This window comes from Pleurodeles waltl, chromosome 1_2 (assembly GCF_031143425.1).
Source record: "Pleurodeles waltl isolate 20211129_DDA chromosome 1_2, aPleWal1.hap1.20221129, whole genome shotgun sequence".
NCBI classification, from domain to species: domain Eukaryota; kingdom Metazoa; phylum Chordata; class Amphibia; order Caudata; family Salamandridae; genus Pleurodeles; species Pleurodeles waltl.
The window spans coordinates 982,249,892-982,274,180 of record NC_090437.1 but is presented as its reverse complement, the minus strand read 5'-3'; the positions used below and the strand labels follow the sequence as shown (position 1 = coordinate 982,274,180).

The 24,289-nt window shown below is 49.1% G+C and overlaps 1 protein-coding gene across 12 annotated transcripts in view; it reads right to left on the bottom strand.

Annotated features, from left to right (window-relative positions):
* The window catches only part of FRYL (FRY like transcription coactivator), a 1,894,812-nt gene that overhangs the window by 573,134 nt on the left and 1,297,389 nt on the right, over positions 1 to 24,289 (bottom strand). The window lies entirely within an intron of this gene.

The following is a 24,289-nucleotide window of genomic DNA, read 5'->3' as shown; positions in this document are numbered from 1 at the left end:
ATTCTGAGCATAGAAATCACACACTTCCTGGGCTCCTTCTATAGTTTGCAAAATAATATAAAATGCAAAGTGGTCTTAACAGGCTGCTGGTCACATGGGCAGAGGAAGCTTATCTATCCATTATCCAACTTTTGGAAATCTGACTAAAAAGTATAAGTTACTTACCTTTGGTAATGCCTTTTCCAGTTGAGACTAACGGCAGATTCTTCACCTTCTGAATTTCCCCAGACTTCATACTGGAACTGGAAACTTTCGATACCAGTTACCTCACAAATTGGTCGGTGACAATGTGTGACACGGCACTGCACTGATCCCGCCCTGTACGAGACATTGGAACCAGTACATCTGTGCCACCTCCATGCACCAATGTCAGTTTCTTTCGAATTTCTGCCCATACTGTCAGATGCTGAGTCAACAGAAATCATAATACCACTGTGCATATCTATAGACTTTGATGCTTATCAATCAACTGTATGAGTCCATTCTACAGAACGGGGAGGAGGGCAGGTGGGTGTGGAACCTGTGGCTAAATGGAGTCTCTACCAGCAAAGGAGTTACTGAAGGTAAATAGCTTGTTCTTCTGATAAAGACTTCTAACCGCAGATTCCTCACCTTGTGAATAGATGAACAACTTACCTTCGGTAACGCATTATCTCGTAGAGACTATCTAGCTGCAGATTCCTTACCTTAGAATTTCCTTGCATTAGGTTGGAATCCCAAATTTTTTGCTGAGCAGTACCCTGTGCACACCGTCAGGTGGTGCTGTTCGGATCTGTGTGGCATGGTTGGAGCCGTCTGACACGTCACGGTCGCCTATAAAGGCACCATCCCGGCGCACGTATGTCAGTTCTTTTACCCACGAACTTCCACGCCAGAAGCGCACAGGCATGGATAGAACTAAAAGTTTGTCTATGCAAAAACTAGGGCCCTGAAAGGTATAAACGCAAACCCTATTTAGACATATCTGTAGAGCGGGGAGGCATGGGTGGGTGTAAGGAATCTGCAGTATCTCTACCAGATAATGCGTTACCGAAGGTAAGTGACTTGTTCATCTGATACAGACTTCTAGCTGCAGATTCCTTACCTGAGAATAGATACCAAAGCTATAAAATCCTGGCGGTGGGCTGAGGATAGGTCTTTACACTAATAAGTCCTGCAGGACCAAACGGACAAAGTGTATGTCTCTCTGGACCCGATTATCCGGGCAGTAGTGTTTTGCAAACGTGAGCAAGGATGCCAGGGTTGCTGCTTGACAGATATCCAGGACTGGAACACTTTGTGCTAGTGCAGTGGTAGCAGCCTTGCCCCTGGTGGAATGAGCCCTCAAGCCCTCAGGAGGCTGCTTCTTGGCCAGTGCATAGCGGATTTTAATGCAGAGAACAACTGAGTGCATAATGGTTCGTTTATGCACTGACTGACCCTTCTTTGCTCCCACAAACCTCACAAAGAGTTGGTCATCCACCAGCAACTCTTTTGTGCGATCAAGGTAGAACAACAATGCTCTTTTTGGGTCCTGTCGGTTGAGTAGCTCCTCTTCCTTAGAGGGTTGTGATGGAGCAAAGATGGTGGACAGGGTGATGTTCTGACCCAAATGAAATGGGCCACCGCTGAGGAGAGGAAAGAGGCACGAGTTCTGAGAACCACCTTGTCTGGGAACATAGTGAGATACCATGGCTTAGATGAAAGCACCTGCATCTCACTCACCCTCCTGGCAGATCTTATTGCCACAAAGAAGGCTGTCTTGATGGTGAGCAGCCAGAAGGGACAGTTGAGTAAGGGCTCGAAGGGAGCGCACATAAGAAATACGAGGACAAGATTTAAGCCCCATTGAGGCATAACAAAGGGCGTGGGGGTAACATTTGTACAAGTCATTTAAGAAATCTATGTACAATAGGAGACTTGAAAAGTGAAGGCTAATCAGGCAGCCGAAGAAATGCCGATAAGGCAGCAAAATAGCCCTTAAGAGTACCTAAGGCCAGAACCCTGCTGGGCAAGGAATAGTATAAAGAGAAGGATATCGGAAAGAGAAGCAGAAAGAGGATTGATAGATCTTTCTGCACAATAATATACAAAGCGTTTCCAACGGCAGGCATATACCGTTTTAGTGGAGGGACGCCTGGCTGCTAGAATAATTTAAAAAACTTCGGGAGGAAGGTCAAAAGCCATCAACTGCCGCAACTCAATCTCCATGCATGAAGACGCAGAGTTGACAGGTTCAGGTGGAGAACTTTCCCCTGCTGCTGCAACAGAAGATCCTCCTGAAGTGGCAGCCTGATATGAGGATCGATGCTCATTTTCAGAAGCTCAAGATACCACACTCTCCTCCGTGCCCACTCTAGAGTCACTAGGATTACTTCAACCAGGTCATTCTTGATCTTCTCTAGAACTCTGGGCAGAAGTGGTATGGGTGGAAAGGTGTACGGGAGGCCTGAACTCCACTCATGATGAAAAGCGTCGCATAGTGATTGCCGCCTTGGAAACTCCAACGTGCAATACTGCTGACATTGCGCGTTCTCTACAGAGGCGAACAGATCTAACCAAGTTTCTCCCCACTGCTGGAAGAGTCCTTGCTCCACCACCTGGTGGAGATGCCACTCATGATCCGCTAAGCATGGATGGCTGAGTTTGTCCGCCCTGGCATTCAGAGAACCTGTCAGGTGTTGAACCCTCAGGGTTATGCCCTGCTGTTCCAGCCATATCCAGAGACTACTGAAAGGGTCCATGACCCCACACTTCCCTGCTTGTTGAAGTACCACATTGTGGTAGTGCTGTCCGTGAACACCTGCCCCATCTTCCCTTTTACAACAGGAAGAAATGATTTTAATGCCAGTTGGATCACCCTGAGCTCCAGTAAGTTGATATGGAGTACGGATTCCACCTCTCCCAGATGGCCACCCCATCCCAGAAGTGACACATCTGTCACTACTTTGAGATCTGGTTCGGAAAGGGAGAGGAGTCTGCCTCTGACCCAATCACAGTTCACTATCCACCACTGTAGGCCTTTTGCAGTTCCCTCATACATCTGAACTGTGTTGGTGAGATTCCCCTGATGGAGTGCCCACTGGAACTTCAGGTCCCACTGCAGAGCACTCATATGCCATCTGGCAAATTTGACTAACAGGATGCAGGAGGCCATGAGGCTCAGCAGCCGCAGAGTCTGCCTCACCGAAAATCCAAGCTAGAGGAAGAAGCATGGGTATCAAAACCTAAATATAATACCTTACTGCTCAGGAGGATAAGCCTGAAACTGCGCTGTGTCCAGAACAGCCCTGATGAAAAGGAGCTTCTGAGAGGGAGTCAGGTGTGACTTCAGCACGTTTATACTGAATGTAGGAAAGTACCCTCTTTCTTGGTATGGTTACCCACATTTTCAGCCTGTTGTCAGTGTGTTTGACCGTGTCTGCTGGGATCCTGCTAACCAGGACCCCAGTAGTTTTGCTATCTCCTTTAAAACGTACCTTTTCCTTTCCACAATTGGCATACTTGTCCCCCCCCATGTAAGTCCCTAGTACATGGTATCTGTGTACCCAGGGCATTAGGGTTCCAGGGGATCCCTATAGGCTGCAGCAGTTCTTCTGGCACCCATAGAAAGCCCATGCAAAGGGTTCTGCAGGCCTGCCATTGCAGTCTGCATGGAATGGGTCCCTGTGGTAGGCTCTCACAGCCTAGAGGGCAGGGTGCAGGTACTTGTGTGCGAGGGCACCCCTGAACTAGCAGAGGTGCCCCCACAAACTACACATCCATGTTTCTGGACTTTATGAGTGAGGGAACGCCATTTTACGCGTGTACTGGACATAGCTACATATGTCCAGCTACATAATGGTAACTTCTCTGAACCTGGACATGTTTGGTATCAAACATGTTGGAATCATACCACAATACTGTTGCAAGTACTGTAAGTATGATTTCATGCACTCTGGGGGCTCCTTAGAGGACCCCCAGCATTACTACCACCAGTCTTACAGGGTTTTCCGGGCAGACCAATCGGCTGCTGCCCCACTGACCGGTCTCTGCTCTCCTGCTGTTTGATCTGATCAAGCTCAGGAAGGCAGAACAAAGGATTTCCTTTTGAAAGCGAGAGAGATAACACCCTCTCCTTTGGAAATAGGTGTGACTGGCTTTGGAGAGGTAGCCTCCCCAAGCCACTGGTATGCTTTGAAGGGCACATTTGGTGCCCTCCATGGATAAACCAGTCCACACTGGTTCAGGGACCCCCAGTCCCTGCTCTGGTGCGTAACTGGACAATGGACAGGGGAGTGACCACTCCCCTGTCCATCACCATCGCAGGACTGGTGCTCAGAGATCCTCCAGACGGTCCCTGGGTTCTGCCATCTTGTTTCCAAGGTTGGCAGGGCACTCTGGGAGCATATTGGAGGCCAGTCCAGGTAGGTGATGTCAGAGCACCCTCCTGATAGGTGCTTACCTGGTTAGGTGACCAATCCCCCTTTCATGGCTATATAGGGTCTCTTTCTTGGGTGGGTCCTCAGAATCAGCTTGCAAGACTCCAGCAGGATTCCTCTGCAACCTCCACTTCGAATTTTGGTCACTGGAACTGCAACTGGACACTCCAGGAACCAACAACGCTGCAATCAATGAAGAAGACTCTTCTGCAACTGTTTCCACGGCTCCCTCCAGCTTTACAACATTTCCCCGGCTGTGCATCCTCAGAAGACAGGAACTCTTCAGCCTGCACAAAAAGAAGTAGGAATCTCTCTTGGAATGAAGGACTCACTCCCCTGGCAACCGCAGGCACCTACAACAAGTGACAACCGGCTGTGTGGATCTCCCCTCATCTTGAGCTGTGTGGATTCTGCATCACGGGTGGCGGTCTGGAGTAGTTCTATTGGTCTTCTATGCCAGCTGTCCAACTTTGGAGGAGGTAAGCCTTTGCCTTCCCACGCAGGACAGTACCCCTGTGCACTGAGTCTCTTGCAGCTGCCAAGGCTTGTTTCCATCTTCTCCAAGGGATCTTCAGAAGACGTGTAGCTCCAGCCACCAGCACTCCTTCCTCCAAAGCGCGGCCTCCTGCGTGGTACTCCGGCGGCGGCGGATCCTCTTTTGTAGTGCTACATGGGCTTTTTCTGCAACTCCTGTATCCCCGTCCTGTGGGACCCCTGTGGGTGCTGACTTTGCTCCTGTGAACTCTGTGCGACGCTGAGGGCCCCCTGTGACTACCCCTCCTAGGTTGAGTCCTCCTGGGCCTTGCTGGTCCCCAGCAGCACCACTTTTCCACTAACTGCAAGTTTGCCTTTGCCAAGGCTTGTTGGTGGAATTCCTGAACCAACACCCATCTGCATTCGTCCTTCCAGCATGGGACAACATCTGCATCCATCAGAAACTCTTCTCCGGGTCCAGATCTGCAGTGCTGACCTGATCATCACCATCGACCAACTCCGGCAACTACAGCCAGATGAGTAGTAGCTCCTACTCCTCCTGGACTCCACTGTGACGCTTGGACTTTGTCCCCTCTCTCTACAGGTCTTCTTTCTTCAGGAATCCATTGCTGTTTTTTTGCACTCTTCTCTGGGTGTCTTCTAAATCCAGTGACTTACTCCTGCTTTCCTGGCTGCTGGGAGGTACTGTGTTACTTACGTCTGTGGTTTTCTAGTACTCCCAGTTCTCCTCTACACATTCCACTTATCTAGGTGAGGGCCCTGTGTTCGCATTCTATTTTTTTAGTATATGGTTTGTGCTCCCCCTAGGGTTACTATTGGTTATTGCTATTTGCACGGTCTTCTAACCTTTTCTATGCCAACTTCTGATTGATAGTGTATATATTTAGTGTATAACTTACCTCGTATTGGAAGGTTGCCCTTCTAGTATTTTGTGGTATTGTATTCCAAAAATAAAGTACCTTTAAGTTTGTACAACTGAGTGTTTTCTTTCATGTGTGTAAGTGCTGTGTGACTACAGTGGTATTGCATGAGCTTTGCATGTCTCCTAGATAAGCCTTGGCTTCTCAACCACAGCTATCTCTAGAGAGCCTGGTTTCTAGACACTGCCTACACTTTACTAAGAGGGGATACCTGGTATAAGGTGTAAGTACCTTGGGCACCCACTACACACCAGGCCAGATTCCTACAGTGAACTCCAGCGAATGCAGGAGGTTCGCCATAGTCTGAAGGTGGGTGACGAGAGCCTGGGGCGCGGAAGCCTTCAACAGCCAGTCAACGAGGTAGGGTAAGACTGAAATCCCTAACCTGCGCAGATGAGCTGCTACCACCGCTATCACTTTTGTGAACACCCGAGGGGCACTGGTGAGACCGAAGAGAGACACAGGAAACAAAGTGTTCATGGCCCACCTTGAACCGCAAGTAACGCCTGTGGGCAGGCAGGATGGCGATGTGAAAATACGCACCCTGCAAGTTTAGCGCTACCATCCAGTCTCCTTGGTCTAGGGCAGACAAGACATGAGCATGAGTGAGCATCTTTAATTTATTTTCTTTGACGAAGAGATTGATGTCCTGTAAATCCAGAATAGGGCAAAGACCCTTGTTCTTTTTGGGAATCAGAAAGTAGCAGGAATAACAACCACTGCCTACTTCCGACATCTGGACCCTTTCTATGGCACCTTTGGCCAAGAGACACGCAATCTCCTTGCGCCGCAAGACTAAGGTCCTCATTATGACATTGGCGGTTACTACCGCCTACCACCACGGCGATGGCTGCCAACATACCGCCGTCGTGGCTACCAGCTGTCTACGCATATCATGATCGCTGACGGTATACTGCCAGAATGCTGGTGGAACACCACGACAGTCATGGTGGGGGACGGCGGTAAGGAGGCGCTGCTGTCAGCAGCACCGCCACGCCAGCAAAACACCGCCGACCGTATCATGACCAATGAGGAGAGAGGGGTGTTGTGTGCATGTGGGGGTGTGTGTGTATGTTTTGGAATGCGTGAATGCAGGTGTGAGTCGCGTTGAATGCGTGCGTGGATGAGTGATTGTGAGTGCTGTGTGTTGTGAATGTGTGTGTGTGAGACAAGGTATGTTGTATGTGTTGCGGTGTGTTGATATGTAAGTGTGGAGGTGGGTATACGTGGGTGCGCGTGTGTATATGTGCGGGGGATAGGAGGGGGCAGGATCTGGGGAGGGGAAGAGGGATGGGGGAGACCCCCATCAGTGCCAGGGAAGGGATTCCCTGGCACTGATAATGCCTACTGCCATGGTTTTCGTGGCAGTAAGTTTGGCACGAAAACCATGGTGGTAGACCGGGTCGTATTCCTGAGGGTGGGATTGTGACAGCCACTGGGCTGAAGAATCAAGTCTCCAGCCCAGCAGCCGTAACCACCCTGGCGGTCGGTGTGTTAAAGTGGTGGTCTTTGATGGCAGTTACCGCAAGGGACAAAATCCCCCTTTTTTTTTTTAACCGCCGGCCTGTTGGCGGTATTAATGACGCTTTAACACCGACTGCCAGGGTTGTAATGAGGGTCTAAACGATCCTCCATCAGCCGTTATTTAAGAGAGGCATAGAGGGAAGAAAAGACTGGAAAGGGAGCGAAAAGTCCTTCTCTGATATTATGGACCTCCCGAGGGGGAAGATGAAATTGAATCCTCCCTCCAACTGGAAACGACTTATCTTGCAGAATCATACTAGGAGGACTTGAGAGCTGTGGAGGAGGAGGGCTGGGTGGTGGCTGACCTCTGGCTAGACCCTCTGGGTCTGAAGGTACCATGATCTCATCCTCGCACTGGATGTTGAGTTGACGGAGGACGGTGGCTGATCTGGGTATGGCGTAGTACCACACCCCTTCCGAAGCCTCGAAACAGGCGAAAGACAACTGCTGGCAAGTGGCAGTCAAGAGGCCCAAGGATCTTTCCGTAGCCCGAGTGTCCTTAAACCGCTCAAGTGCTGAGACTGCCTTCTCTCCAAATAGGCGTGAGCCATCGAAGGGCACGTCCATAAGGTTCCCCTGAAAAGCCAGATGTACAGAGCCAGTGGTGGCGACAAAGAGCCACCATCGACGAAATCGCAATATCCAGCGAGTCGGTCATGTCCAAACCACACTGTATTGTAAACTTTGTTGCATCTCTCCCATCTTTAACATCTTGTGAGAGTGTATCCTGCACGCCCTATGGGACCCGGGCAGCATCTGTGCCACCCTATTTCATAAAGTATGGGAAAAACGGGCCAGTAGGCATGAGGTGTTTACAGACATCAATGCCAGGCAGGAGGAAGAAACATTTTCTTTCCAAGCTGATCCAGCCTTTTGGATTCACTATCCGGGGAGAGGAAGGAAGTGCACCATGGGAAGGGGACGCCTGGACCACCGAGCTCTCCGGGGTGGGGTGTTCAGTAAGTAAACTAGGATCACTAGGAGCTGGTCTATGGCAGCAGCCAATTGTCCTATTTACAGGAGCCCCTATGCTGGGTGTGGACAACGACCCCAGCAGGATATCTATGAGGTCTTCATTAAAGGGTAACATTGGTTCCGATGTGGAAACCCCCAGCTGAAGCACCTCAGTCAGGAAGTTAGTCCTGACTGGCACCGTAGCCAAATCTAGGTCCAAGACTTCAGCTGCCCTACACACCACCATAGCATAGGAAGCTCCTTCCTCCGTAGCCACAGTAAGAGGTGAGAGCATGCCAGTATCTGGAAAAGTATCCAGTGTAGTGGCTTCCCCTAGTTCCTCATATCAGTCCATACGCTCCAAACTATATCCTATAGGGTCATGGGACCCATCCCATTCCTCACCTGTACCTGGCTAAACAAAAAAAAGCCTCAGGCACTGATCTGGCCCCTGTGGGTGCCGTCGATGTTGGAATCAGCGTTGAACGACGTTGCTCCGGATCATCTTGAATGAGGATGGGGCTAGCACCACCGGTGGGCGCCGACAGTGTTGACGTCAGGAACAAAGCCGGAGGCGGCGTTGAATCCGATGGTGCCTTGCCAACCCTCAGGGACCCGGAGGAGCACCAGCAGGGTTGGCCTGCTCAAATGCGAGGCGCATGGCGTTGTAAAGCTCCTTGAGTTGAGTGGGGGTGACTCCGGCTCCCAGAAGGCGGGGGAGGAGGAGAGGCTGAAGATCCATGCCTGGAACATCAACATTCCTGTGACGCCTCATCAGCAAACAGGCCTGGCAAAGTCGAAGTCCATTTGGACTTCTTTTTGTGCCTCTTCGAGTGCCTAGATGACCGCAAGTGTGATATAGAAGACTTAAGGCTCCTAGAGCGATCCTCTGAGCTCCTCCTCGATCGGGACCGTGAGCTCTTATGAGTTGTGCCAACCGAAGTCGACTGCCGGGCCGCCATGAGCTTCAGAGACCGCTCTATCAAAACTTTCAGGACCATGGAGTCGTGGTCTCTGTCGAGGCATCAGACATACCTGATGGGAGTCCATCACGGACATGGTGTGATGGCATGCACCACACAGCTTGAACCCAGTCTTCCTCAATGTCATTCCTCGCACAGACTCGAAAAGCTTCAACAAAATGGTCGAAAAAAGGCCTGCCAAAAAAGGCAGTGGGTAGCTCAAATCCAGACCTGCGCTTAACCTCGCGGAGGACGAGAACTGATGTACACGCACCGGGGTGGTGCCTTTTTAAGTGACCGTGACATCACAGACGGTTACAATGACGCCACGTGGACAGAACGATCATGCCTGACAACGCATGCAGGGTACTGCTCAGCAAACAAGTTCCAGATTCCAAGCTGAATCCAGGAAATTATAAGGTAAGGAATCTGCAGCTAGAAGTCTCCATCAGATATCAAAGTAGTATCACGACAGGTGTTGGGGCTGATGAACGGCTCAGAGCAGCAAATCCTGCAGGACAGATCAGGTGATCTGTGGGATGCGTTTTGGTCAGCCTGTAGCAGATCTTAATACATTACACAATGCTTTGAGAGATGGCTCACTTATGCACTGCTTTGCCTTTTTTTAGATTCAGGGAAATTGACATAAAAGTTAACTTTCAAATCTGTGATCTCTATTCTGATCTACATAGAAACTAAGGACACTCTTATGGTCCAAATGGTGGAGCCGTTCATCCTCCATGGAGGGGTGAGTGTAGGAAAGAGCCACTGTTGGCATGGTTACCCTACCACTTTTTACCTAGTGTTGATGCCAGCTTTGAAATTGTGCTGGGATCCTGCTAACCAGGCCCCAGCACTAATGTTCTTTCCCAAAAACTGTACTGTATAATTGGCACATCCCTGGCACACAGTTAAGTCCCTTGTAAAAGGTGCCCATGATACAAGGACCCTGTGGACAGGGAAGGTTTTTAAGGGCTGCTGCTGCCTAGGGGGGCACTCACTCAGCAAATGCACACTGTCTTTCAGCTTGTGTGTGCTGGTGGGGAGAAAAAGACCAAGTCGACATGACACCCCTCTCAGGGTGCTATGCCCAAAAACCACTGTCTGTGACATAGGTAAGTCACCCCTCTAGCAGGCCTCACAGCCCCAAGGCAGGGTGCACTATACCACAGGTGAGGGCATAGCTGCATGAACGCTATGCCCCTACATTGTCTAAGTCCATTCTTAGACATTGTGAGTGCAGGGTAGCCATATAAAGTATATGGTCTGGGAGTTTGCCACACACGAACTCCACAGTCCCATAATGGCTACACTGAATACTGGGAAGTTTAGCATCAAACTTCTCAGCACAATAAACACACACAGATGCCAGTGTGGGATTTATTTAAAAATGCATACAGAGGCCATTTTAGAGATGCCCCCTGTATGTTAGCCAAACTGCTAGTGGAGGACTGACCGGACTATGCCAGCCTGCCACTTTCATACAAGTTTCTGACCACACTGGATGAGTACCTTTGTGCACTCTGTGGTCAGAAACAAAACCTGTCCTAGGTGGAGGTGCTTCACACCTCCCCCTGCAGGAACTGTAACACCTGGTGGTGAGCCTCAAAGGTTCAAGCCTCGGGTTAAAGTGCCCCAGGGCACTCCAGCTAGCGGCGATGCCCGCCCCCCAGACTAAGCATCACTTTTGGTGGCAAGTCTGGTGGGAAAATTAGGGAAAACAGGGAGGAGTGACCACCAGAGCCAGGACCACCGCTAAGGTGTTCAGAGCGGAGGTGACCCCCCTCCCTTCAGAATCCTCCGTCTTCGTTTAGAGGACAGGGACCCTTAATATGCCCCTAAATCGAGGATTTAAGGGCCTCCCTGAATCCAGCTCACCAGATTCCTGGCGACCTACAAGAAGAAGGGCTGCTAAGCTGAAACCCCCAGAAGAGAAAGAAGGAAGACAACAACTGCTTTGGCCCCAGCACTACCGGCCTGTCTCCTGCTTCAAAGAACCTGCAAAAACACCAGCAACACGTCCAATGACCTCTGCCAACTCCAGAGGACTGGCCTGCACCAAAAAGGACCAAGAACTCCCGAGGACCACAGCTCTATCTGAAGAAACGTACAACTAAGGACTCCCACATCACTCCGGATGCGCGAGTCCTGACCCCTGTGCATGAGACGCCCACGGCCCGCATCCAGGTGGTCCACCCAGGTGAGAAACCGACACCTGGTGCCTCATTGGTCAGCAGGCGGACACCCTCTCTGCCCGACCAGTGGTGTGCCTGAGACACCCCACCCCCGGACCTTACCTGCAAGCCTCTGAGTGACCCCCGGAGTCTCCTCATAGACCATCATTGGAAACCAGACATCCTGTTTGCACCCTGCTGCCCCTGTGCCGCTGAGTGTGTGTGTGTGTGTGTGGTGCCTACTTGCGGCCCCTCCAGTGCTCTCCTAATCCCGCTGGTCTGCCCTCCGAGCCGTGGGTACTTACCTACTAGTGACCGGAAAAGCTATTACTTACCTATTTCAAACAAAGTACTATTGATGCCTGTGGGAAATACAAAACTTTTAAGGTACTTACCTGCAACTTGAATCTTGTGGTTCTAAAAATAAACTAAAAAAATATATTTTTGCAATATAGAAACCATTGGTCTGGAGTTAAGTCATTGAGAGTGTGCTTCTTCTATTTTCTGTGTGTGTACAACAAATGCTTTGCACTATCCTCTGATAAGCCTAACTGCTCGACCACACTACCACAAAAACAGCATTAGTATTATCTACTTTAGCCTCCGTTAAGCCTCTGGGGAACCCCTAGACTGTGCACACTATGGGGGTCATTCTGACCCCGGCCGCGGCGGTTCGGCCGCGGTCAGATGCGGAAAACCGGCGGTCTCCCGCCGGTTTTCCGCTGCCCTTTAGAATCCTCCATGGCGGCAGAGCGCGCTCCGCCGCCATGGGGATTCTGACACCCCCTACCGCCATCCTGTTGGTAGGGGGTGCCGCAGGGCCCCTGGGGGCCCCTGCAGTGCCCATGCCTATGGCATGGGCACTGCAGGGGCCCCCGTAAGAGGGCCCCACTATGTATTTCAGTGTCTGCTATGCAGACACTGAAATACGCGACGGGTGCCACTGCACCCGTCGCACATACCCACTCCGCCGGCTCCATTCGGAGCCGGCTTCCTCGTGGGGAGGGGTTTCCCGCTGGGCTGGCGGGAGGCCTTCTGGCGGTCGCCCGCCAGCCCAGCGGGAAAGCCTGAATGGCCTCGGCGGTCTTTCGACCGCGGAGCGGCCATATGGCGGTTCCCGCGAGGCGGGCTCAGTTAGAATCAGGGCCTATATCTCACTTTGATATAGTATATACACAGAGCCAGCTTCCTACAGTGAGGTTACGCAGAGAAAGCAGGCAATGTAATAGACTTTTATGTGTAAAGGCATGACTACCTTCAACAGGAAAGCTGCTTTTTCCCCAGAGGACCACTCTGGGACAAATGAAGTGTTAGGGCTGCTGTACAGACAAAACCTGAAGATCACTCTTTTGCCTGGTATGTTATGGTATTGAGGAAACACCTTGATGGTTAGTAGGCAGTGTGGACGGCTGTGCAGCGGTTAAAAAGGAATGTGCATCGGGTAGGTGAGAACCAAATTAAGGTACCAGTGTGGCATCAAGAAAGGTGTTGGCAGGAACTTGTCGATCAGCCATTTTAGAAAAAGCATCACAACATGCAATTAAAAAAGGGAAGGCTGATCTGGCAAATTTAAGAACGCCGAAAGGGTGAAAAAAAAAAAACCCGTAACTGTTGCCACAGCAAGACCTTGCTTGGGCTAATGAGAGACAAAACAAAAGAACATCTGACAAATTTGCTTTCAAGGGGCTGGATGTTACAGGAACACCAAACTCTTCCCAGCGTCCTGCATAAACAGTTTCGATCAACGCTTGGCTGCCAAGATGACACCAACCACTTCAGGAAGAAGACTGAAAGCCATCAACTGATGTCGTTCAATCTCTATGCATGGGAATGTAGGTTATGCAGGCTCAGGTCCCAGCCTGGCTTCTGCGTCAGGAGGTTATCCCAAAGGGGCAGCAGGATGGGAGAGCAAACACTCATGGCCAGGAATGCTGGGATGACTTGTGCATGGTCTTTCTTTATCTTTTTCACTACTCTGGAAAAGGAGACGTAGGAGTAGAAAGGCATATAGGTGTCCCAAGTTCCAGTTCAGTGGAAAGAAGTTTCAAAGTGAGAACTATCTTGGGAACGTCCAATGAGCAAATGTTTTGACACTGCCCGTTCTCAGTGGTGGCAAACAGTTAGAGCAAGAGATCTCACCACTGTTGGAAGATGCCTTGCACTACCTCCTAGTGCAACAGCCATTTGAGATCCACTAAGCACTGTTGAATCACCTTCATGTCTAAAGATCCTGCCAGGTGTTGGGCTACAAGGGAGATGCCCTGAATTTTCTGCCATTTTCAGAGATGTAGCAACGCCTGGCACAGGGCCCACATCACCCTATTTGTTGCAGTGTCACATGGCAGTCATCTGGGCCGTGAGCACCTGAACCAGTTCCCCTCTTGATTGTCAAGAGGGGAGCCTTCAATGCCAAGCAAAGCGCTCGTAACTCCAGCAAGTTGATATGGAGGTGATCCTCCAGCGTAGACCAGAGTCCTCTAATTTCATCCTCTCCTACATAACCTCCCCAAAACAACAACAAATCATCTGTCACAAGTGTTCACTCTAGGTGGCGAGAAAACAGTGAGGTTTGCCATCAGTCAATCTGAGATTGAACAGCCACCACTGCAGGTCTTGTACAGTCTACTTAGACACTTGGAAGGATAGTAAACTTCTCCTTGGCGCCGAGCCTATGGAGACTTCAGATCCCACTGCAGAGCCCGTATGTGCCACAAGCAGGATGCAGCAAACCAAGAAACCCAGCAGCCTCAAAGCTGCTCTCACTGGGACCCAGGTCAAGGGTTGAAACATTGGGGTCATAGCCCAAATGTCCTGCACTCGTTCAGGCAGAGGGAAGGCTCAGAAGAGCACTGTATCCAGGGTTGCCTAATGAAGATGAGTCATGAAGGAATCCGGTGAGATTTTGGCGCATGCATGGAGAAACCGAACAATGTCAACAAGTTAGCTGTTGCCTGGAGGTAGCTTGCGACTTTTCAAGATGAGTCCACATATAGCTAGTCAAGGTACAAGAAGGTGGTATCCCCAAACTCCACAAAAGGGTTGCATTCAACACCATCACTTTCATGAACACCCGAGGTGCACTGGCAAGGCCAAAAGGGAGCACAGAGAATTTAAAGTGCTATTGGCCTACCTCAAACTGCAGTAACATCTGTGGAGTTACAGTACGGGTATATGAAACTAGGTGCCATGCAAATCCACTGCCCCCATTCAGTCTCCTGAGTCCAGGGCAAACAGAACTTTGGCCAGAGCAAGCAATTTGATTTTTTTCTGTGAAAGAAGTTCAGAGGGCAAAGACTGAGTACAGAGGGAAGTACTCCATTCTTTTTCGACACCAAGAAATAACAAGAATTACAAACAGTTCTGATCTCTGGTGCTGGCACCCTCTCTATTGCTCCCTTGGCCAAGAGAGCCTGAACTTCTCCACAGAGTATATGGACAAGTAGTCCTCCAGGAGGTGTTGTAGTGCTCGAGGTATATTCAGCAACAGGACCGTAGGGTAGGAGGTAATCATGTTTCACAATCTGAAGCACCCATTGGTCAGATGATGCTCCTCTACCTGAAGAGATAAAAGGTGTTAAGTCTTCCCACCAGGTTAGCGTGATTAGCTGTGGGGTGGGGGTGGGGGGGGAGGGGGGAGGGGGGAGGAGGGGGTGTCAGGGAGGGGCAGATCAGTGGGTGGGTGATTCCTGATTTGTTTGCATAGGATTAAGCACCTCACATGTTTTCACCTCTGCAGTATTCAAGGTTAAGTGTAACACCTCTGCCACTCTCCTCATGACTGTTGCTAAGGAAGCAGATTCCTCTGTCACCATAGTTGGGTTGACGGAGCATAAACCAATGTCTGGTGAAGCCTGCAAGTCCAGAAAAAGGTTCTCCTCATCATCATCATCATCATAGGGGGCCATCATCACCTACATCGTAGTCAACCTGTTGATATGAGGTGTCCGGGTCCAAGTAGCAGTATAACTGACAAGACTGCAACCTTGGTGGAGGAGAATTCACGATCCGCTCTGTGTCTGGAATAGAGGCCAGGAGTTGCGACACTCTTTGGGGATGTGGGGTGCAGTCAGAACATGATATGGTGGTGCCGGACATGCAGGAGGGCTTAGTCTTAAAGTGAAGCCAAGTGGCACAGTCAGTGTCTGGGATGGATCTGCCAGCATTAACCCACTCTAGGAGAGTGCCTAATGATCTTGCCGTATCAGTGTCCGATTTATAGATTGTAAAGCCTCATCAATATGTTTACCAAATAATGCCTGGCCATCGAAAGGTAGGTCTAAAATCTTATTCTGTACCTCAGGCCGGAATGATGTAGCCTTTAGCCAACCTCGTCTCGTAAGTACAGCCGCACCTGCGAAATGTCGAAATGCTGTCGTGGCTATGTCCACTGCACAGTCTATGAGTTCCGCTGACGTGCGCTGACCTTCTTGCCGTCTACCTTCTTTGTCTGGAGGTGCAGAAATCTGAGCAGACGGATTCTTAGACTTCCTCTGTGCCGCCTGAGCCACCACGGAGTCTGGATGGGGATGACCAATTAGACATGCTGTGGCATCGTCTGGTGCCTTGTATTTTTTGTCCAAACGAGGCAGCACTGCTGTGACAGTAGCAGGATTGTGCATCACTTTTGTCCTTAGGTAAGGTCATATCCGGCGTAGCCACATTTGTTAGAGGTAAAGAAGCTGGTCTCTGACGTGGAGTGGTAACCCCGGAGACGGGCGATGGAGGGAATGAGGTTGTCAATGCTGCTCTCGTCGACGGTGGGGCACTCGTCGTTGACGATGTCGTCGTCAGAACTGTCGTTGACGGTGGAAGGGTGTAGGTCGTCGTTGAGGGTGAGACAGCACTCACAGACTGTCTCTTTGACGATGAGTCCGTCGTCGACGGTACGTTTTTTGTAGAAGTAGAGACACAGATGGAGGTACAGAGGATGACTTTTTATGCCTCTTAGAACTGCTGGCATGACCTCTCTCCCCTTTTCTGGAAGATGTTTGAGGTGAAGTAGATGGGCTGCGGCCCTTGTAAGACCCTGAGGCAGTCTTTTGTGGGCTTTTCTCAATTGTTGGGAGAGAGATCTTGTGTCTGATCTCGCCCTTTTTGATGACTTTTTAGATATGAAGAGTCATCACTATCAGAGTCAGAGACTGGATTCTCTCTGTATTTAAGTTTTTGCAGCCAAATCAATAATCTGCCTTCCCTATCCTTAAGAGTCTTAGAGGAAAAGGTACAACAAACCTTACAGTCCTTGGCTGAGTGGTCTGGATAGAGGCAGTATATACAATCCTGATGAGGGTCTTCAGAATGTAGTCTCTTATTACCACAAGTTTTGCAATTTCTGAATAAACCCTTCTTCTCTTTGTCAGACATGTTGAAGGTGTTATTCCAATCAGTTCAAGAAGTTTTTCGCAGAGAAAAATATGTTGAAGCTAATCCAAAAGGTGTGAAGAAAGAGCAGAGCTCTGAGGAGACTCCCTAGCACGACGCGCAGTAGAAAATCTGAGGTGCTTGAGCTTCTCTCAAGAGGATTCTAGAGGGTGGTGTCGTCTGATTGGTGGATGCTCAAGTTTGGTCCTTTTCCTAAAAATGACTCTGACAGACTGTTAAATTGAAGAGGCCTAGGGCCCTTTTGTTAATATATTTCAACACTACTTGTGTAATTTGTACCGGGGACTCCCATCTCGACGAAGGGGAATGATCCAAGCATGTGAATCTATGAAAGTTCCAATACTGGAGTAAGCAGGATTGCGTCCTGGCCCCACTGCGGTTTAATTTCTACACAGCAGACTTAGGGGGTACACCTGCAGGCTTAGCAGTCTGGTTCCACCAAAGATTGACCCTACAAAACTTCAAACAATCCAATATGCTGATGGCATCATGATAATGGACTGCACAAAAAAAATAAGTCTATAGCGGGCTTTAAATGCACTGAATACATTCAACATAGCCAACCAGCTTCAAGTAAACTAGGATAAAACAAAAGTCCTCATATTTTGAAGGTTAAAAAAAAAAAAAACAATCTAACCTGCCATCTAGGAAGTGAGACCATCTGCACAGCCAGGAAATACAACTACCTTGGCATGTGGTGCACCGAAAATAATTCGGCAGGGTGACCGAAAAGGTGACTATACTGCCCGCCCTGCAGTATGGTAACCAGGCATTTCCTGGATCTTTGGAAGCCCACCTAGAACAAGCTAACTGTAGGGCGTATTTAAGAATTTTTCAACAACCAAAGTACACCCAACACTGTAGGCTCAGATTGGAACTGGGCCTTATGTCGCAGAAATTAGACTGCCAAACAGCCATCCTGAAATACTGCATCAGGCTCAGGAAGGCAAACACGCATTCACTAAAAAAAACACTTGAGAATCATCTTTGAAACTCTTGGTAAACCCTGGAACACACAGCTCAACAAAGCACTGAAGACCTTCAAAAGGGGTGACTCCATCCAGTTGACAGAAGAGCAAAGGAAATCTCAAGGGAGCAAGACTTACAGCCAGTCAAATCACCATCAGCAGTGCCAGTGTTAAACAGCTTTTACTTGATTGGGGCCTCTCAGCCACACCTTTTAAAATCAAACGCAGGAACTCAACGGCATATTCTTTACATGTGAACATTAGCCTTGCCAATCAAGGACTTTAACCCATCCTGGCCCACACACAGGGATAAGCGAGCCTGCAGAGACTGCTCCTATCAACACAAAAGTTGGCTACACCTTCTTTGCTGCGCCCCTTTTCAGCCGCTCACAGTAGGCAGTTAAACCAGTAGCCTTGGCCTTGAGGGCACGCACTTGTATGGAAACATCTAAGATCTGCTTCACACACTCAGCTGCTTGGACCTTGGCTAGATGCACAAAATATGTTACAACACTCAGGAGACTGCTATCCCAGCCAGTTGGGGAGGCCAAGATGGAGCACAAAGGCTCAACGAAAGTCTAAGCACTTTCAATGAAACCGGAGTCATAGACAAATTGCAGTTCAATATTATTTGCACAAGCTTTTTTACTGATAAATTGACATTTTAATGTGACTACTTTTTAATTCAAAACATTATTTATTATTTTTGTAATGGATGTAATTAACTGAACAATAAAGTTGACAATGACATACACATCATTGGTATTTTTCTGGCTCTTGAAGCCTGAACATGAAGGGCTCAGTGGTTAGGTGTTTCAAAAAGGATAGGTATCCTTGGCCACGACAATATTTTGATGACCTTTAACTGGAATAGAAGCATATTTTACCAAACACTTCTTGAAAGACCTTTAAAGGCACTAATGAAGGGTAAACAATATTGAACATTAAAGAGAAACATACATGCCAGATGTATAGAATGAAGCAGGTTTCTGTTTCACTTTTCCTGCATGGTTTTGTGCAGTGAAGTCACCCCACAAGTGTTTTCTATATTAGTGCCTGTGAGAAGCAATCCATCCCCTTTTCTGTCTTTGGTGGTGTAATAGAAAAACAGGAGGTGGTGGTCTTGTGACCTCAAAAATGGGCTGTGTGTGACTAAGCCAGTGGAGCCTCAACCATGATACAAATGCATAACATAAGGTTGACAGTGCATAAAGTGGTACAAACAGTTCTGATTTTGTTTTAGTAGAATAAGTTACTTACCTTTGGTAACATCTTCTGTGGTAGAGTCATATTCTAGCTGCAGATTCCATACCTTTTGAATTTACCCAGGCATCAGTTTGGATCTAGAGATTTTTCTCAAACAGTACCCCCAGCATGCAGTTAGATGGCAATCGGCTCCACATCTGCATAGGTGTCGTCCGCTCCAGGTATGACTCACAGGTCCTATATGTGCACCACCTCAGTGCGCTGATGTCAGTTTCTTTCATGACTTTCCATGCCAGTTGCGGCGAGCCATAAATAGCACTGACCACTGGTGCGTCAAAACCAAGGCCCTGAAAGGGAGTCCCTGTCCCTAGAAATCAGAGCGGGGAGGATGGGTGGGTCGGTAAGGAATCTGCAGCTATAATATTTCTCTACCAGATAAGACAATACCGAAGGTAATTAACTTGTGCACCTGATGGAGACTTCTAGTTCATATTCCTTACCTTTTGAATAGATACTCAAGCAATATAATTCCCAGATGTGGGTCTGCAAATTAAGATCATACTAGAAAGTTGTGCAGGACCGAATGGGCAAAGTACCCGTCCCTATGGACCTGAATGTCCAGGCAGTGATGTTTGGTGAACATGCGCAAGGATGCCCACCTTGCCGCCTGACAGATGTCAAAGTACTGGAACTCCACAAACTAAGGCAGTGTGTGCAGCTGTTGCTCTGGTAGAATGAGCATGCAGACCTTCAGGGGGTCGCTTCTTGGCCAGTGCGTAGCATATTTTAATACAGTTTAAGACCCATCAGGAGATGGTCCACTTCTGCAATGCCCAACCTTTCTTCACACCCACATAACCGACAAAAAGCTAATCACCTACTCGGAAATCTTTTGTACTGCCAATGCTCTTTTTGGGTCCAGGTGGTAAAGTCTCTCCTCTTCCTTAGAAGGATGTGGGGGTGCGTAAAGATTAGGCAAGATGATGGACTGGCCTACATGAAAGGGTGTGACCACTTTTGGCATAAAGTAAGCCCTAGTGCGAAGCACCATTTGTCAGGATAGATAAAAAGGCAGGACGGTTGAGATGACAATGCCTGCAGCTCACTCATCCTGCAGGCAGATGTAATGGCCACAAGGAAGGCTGTTTTCAAAGTGAGAATCCTAAGAGAACAATTGAGGATCACTCACCAGAAATGTCAAAACTAAACTCAAATCCCATTGAGGCACGATAAACTGAGATGGAGGAAACATCTGAGTAAGGCCTACAAGGAACCTATCTACAATTGCAGACTTAAACAAGGAAGGTTGATCAGGCAACCTCAAAAATGCAGTGGCTTAACATTTGAGGGTGCCCTCAGCAGAGCCCTGGTGGGCCAGGGAAAGTATAAACAAGAGAACTACACAAAGAGGAGCAGAAAGGGCGGGTCAACAGACTTGTCTGTGGACCATGCCACAAATTGTTTCCAACTACACGCGCAGTGCCTAATTTGAGCCGGTAGGGGGCATCAGCACTTATTTTTGAGGGCTGAATTTTTTTTTTTGCAGCAGGAATTTACTGATGTAGGAAAATGCCCTCTTTTTGGCATGGTTACCCCCATTTTGCTTGATGTCAGTGTGTTTTGACTGTGTTTACTGGGATTCTGCTAAACAGAACCTCAATAACTGTGCTCTCCCCCTTTGGATTTGGTTGTCCCTAACTTTTTACATCCCACAACTGGCATACTGGTGCCCCCATACAAGTCCATAGTATATGGTACCCAGAGCATTGGGCTGCAGCATGTATTATGCCACCCATCGGAGCCCATGCAAAGTGTGTCTGCAGGCCTGCCATTGCAGCCTGCGTGAAAGGGTGTAATTACAGTAACTACAGGTCACTGTGAGTCACCCCTATGGCAGGAAATCCTAGCCCAGAGGGCAGGGTGCAAGTACCTGTATGTGAGGGCACCCCTGCACGAGCTGAGGTGTCCCCACAAACTCCAGCTCCATTTTCCAGGACTTCGTGATGCACGGAAGCCATTTTAGTTGTGTACTGGGACGCAGGTCACTACCTATGTCCAGCTAGATAATAGTAACTCCGAACCTAGGAATGTATGGTATCAAACATGTCAGAATCATACCTATACTGTTGCCAGTATTGGTTGTATGATTCCATGCACCAGAGCTCCTCTAGGTGGCCACTTGATTCTGCCTTCGTGAAAGCAAGGTGGGCAGAGGCCTCTGGGAGCATCTGAGTGGCCACGTCAGGCAGGTGATGTCACAGCCCCCTCCAGATAGGTGGTTACTCTGATAGGAGCCCAATCCCCCTTAAAGGGCAATATAGGGTCTTCTGTCTTGGGTGGGTCCTTAGATTCGACATGCAAGATTCCAGCGGGACCCCCTCTGCAATGTTTTATTCAACTTCTGGCCACTGGAACCACAACTGGACTTCATAGAATCCTACCATCTGCAGCTCCAGTGACGGCTTCGCTCTGCAACATTGTTTCTCCGGCTCCATCCAGCAACTGCAACATTTCCCCAGCTGTGCATCCTCTGAGGGCAGCAAGTCTTCAGTCTGCACCAATAAGCATGAAGGAATCTCCCTTCGAGTGAAGGAGTCACTCCCCTGCATCCGCAGGCACCAACTGCAAAGACAACCGGCTGCTGGGACCTACCTCCTGCAACTCTGCGTGGAGCCTGCAACACAGGTTTTGGTCTGGAGTGGTTCCCTTTGTCCCCTCTACCAGATGTCCAACTTTGGAGGTGGTGAGTCTTTGCAGTACCCATGTGCACCACGACTCTTGCAGCTACCAAGGCTTGTTGGTTCTACTTCCGAGGGCTCTTCAGGCTCCGTGTAGCCTCGGCCTCCAGCACTCATCCCTGCAACTTGTGGTCTCCTGCTTGCTGCTCCAGCGACGTGGGACTCATTTCCAGGTGTGCTGAGTAGGCCTCACTGCAACTCTTGTCTCTGCGAGTTGCCTGTGGGGGCTGCATCCATGACTTCTTGTTCTCCTGACTGCTGGGGGAACGTCTGGGACTCCCCTCCTTGGGCTGAGTTTCCTAGGACCTTCCTGGTCCCCCACAGCTCTGCAACTCCTCTTCTGCAACTCTTGCCTTTGCCAAGGCTTGTTGGTGGTTTTCCCACACCACTGACTGCAACTCTTCTACCGACGTGGGACATCGTCTGCATCACTTCTGGAACTCTTCCACTGCTCCTGTGCTGCACAGCTGACTCCTGGTCTTCACCATCGACCTGGTCCTGCATCTCTAGAAGAGTGGGTAGTGGTTCCTGCCCCACCCAGACAGTAACTGGAAATGGACTTGGTCCCCTTCATTTACAGGTTTTGTGTTTCTTGCAGGCTTTCTTGGGACTTGCACAGTCCTTTCATAAAGTTTCTCTGTGGTTTTGGGGAAAAAACTGGTACTTACCTCCTCTGGTCGCTGGGGGGCACTCTGATACCTACATATTGGGGTTCCTAGTTCCTCCAGCTCTCCTCTACAGATTCCAATTACCTGGGTGGGGGTTCATCATTCGCATTTCATTTTATTTAGTATATGGTTTGGGCTCCCTCTGGGGTCTCTATTGGCTATTGTTATTGCACTGTTTTCTATTACTTTCTATGTTCATTCCTGACAACTATGGTGTATATAATAGTGTGTTCAAGCACCTGCTAGTAGAGTATTGCCTATATAGTATTTTAGTATTTGTGTCACTAAAATAAAGTACCTTTATTTTTGTAACACTGTGTGGTTCTTTCATGTGTGTAAGTGCTGTGTGACTATTAGTGGTATTGCATGAGTTCTGCATGACCTCTAGATAAGCCTTGTCTGCTCATCCACAGCTACATCTAGAGAGCCTGGCTTCCTAGACACTGACTACACCTCACTAATAGGGGATACCTTGACCTGGTACAGGGTGATAACACCATAGGTGCTCACCACACACCAGGCCAGCTTGCTACAACTGGGAGTAAAAGACATGTGGTAAAGATGGAGGAAGAGTAAAACGAGAAAGCGTAACAAAGGGAGAAAGCAGAAAGCTGCAAGAGTGAGCTGAAGGGGCAGGGAGTGGCTGTAAATGAATGAAGAGGCCCGGGATGGCTTTAGGATTATGCTACCGCAGTATTCTGAGCTCACACATTTAATTGCAGCATCCATGAATTTCAGGGGAGAGCTTTAGGCACCGGCATGTTTTTATTTACAAATTAAGCACTGGACAGGCTTATACCGTTTTGGATGAGGGACATCTGGCTACCAAGATACCATTACAGACTTTGGGCAGCAGGCCAAAGCCACTGCTCAGTCTCCACACAAGAAGGTGGAGTCTGGACAAGTTTGGGTGGAGAACTCTCCCCTGCTGCTGTGACAGACTAACCTACCGAAGGGGCAGTCTGATCAGAGGATCGATGGCCATGCTCAATAGCTTAGTCCAGAGCCACAAGAATTACTTGGGCCCAGTCGTTCCTGATCTTCTTGAGTAGTATGGGCAGAAAGGAGTACAGGAGGCCAGAGGTCCTGAGATGAAAAGCACTGCTGAGTGATTGCGCCTTAGAAACTTTGACGTGCAATACTACTGACATTGCGTGTTCTCTGTGGAGGCAAACAGATCTAACCAAGGCTCTCCCCCCTGCAGAAAGAGACCCTTTGCCATTTCCAGATAGAAACACACCATTCCTGATTGACTAAGCATTGACAGCTGAGTTTGTTTGCTGTGACGTTCAGAGAGCCTGCCAGGTGTTGAACCACCAGGAAAATGCCTTGTTGTTCCAGTCATGTCCAGAGCCTCTTGACAAAGGGTCCATGACCCCACTCCGCCCTGCTTGTTGCAGAAGCACAAGGCAGTGGTGTTATATGTAAACACCTGCAAGACCTCCCCTTAGAGGGAAGAAATGCTTTCAACCCTAATCTGATCATCCAGAGCTCCAATAGCTTGATGTGGAGTCTAGACTCCTCAGAGACCAAACTCCTCTGATCTCTGCCTCATCTAGGTGGCTGCCCTCTCCCAGGAGTGACATCTGTCACCACTGTCACATCTGGTTGAGAAAGGGAAAGATCGGCCTCTGGCATAATCGTGGTTCATTAATCACCACTGCAGATCTTGTGCAGTTCCCTCCAAGATCTGGACCATGTTGGAAAGATTTCCTTGATGTTTCACCCACTTGAACTTAAGGTCCCACTGCCCAGCCCGCATGTGCAATCTGGCATGTGTCACTAGCAGGATGCAGGAAGCCCAGGAGCCTCAGAGTCATTCTCACCAAAATCCAGGATAGAAGCTGAAACATCGGTATCATAGCCTGAATATCCTTGCCTCACCGCTCGGGGGAATA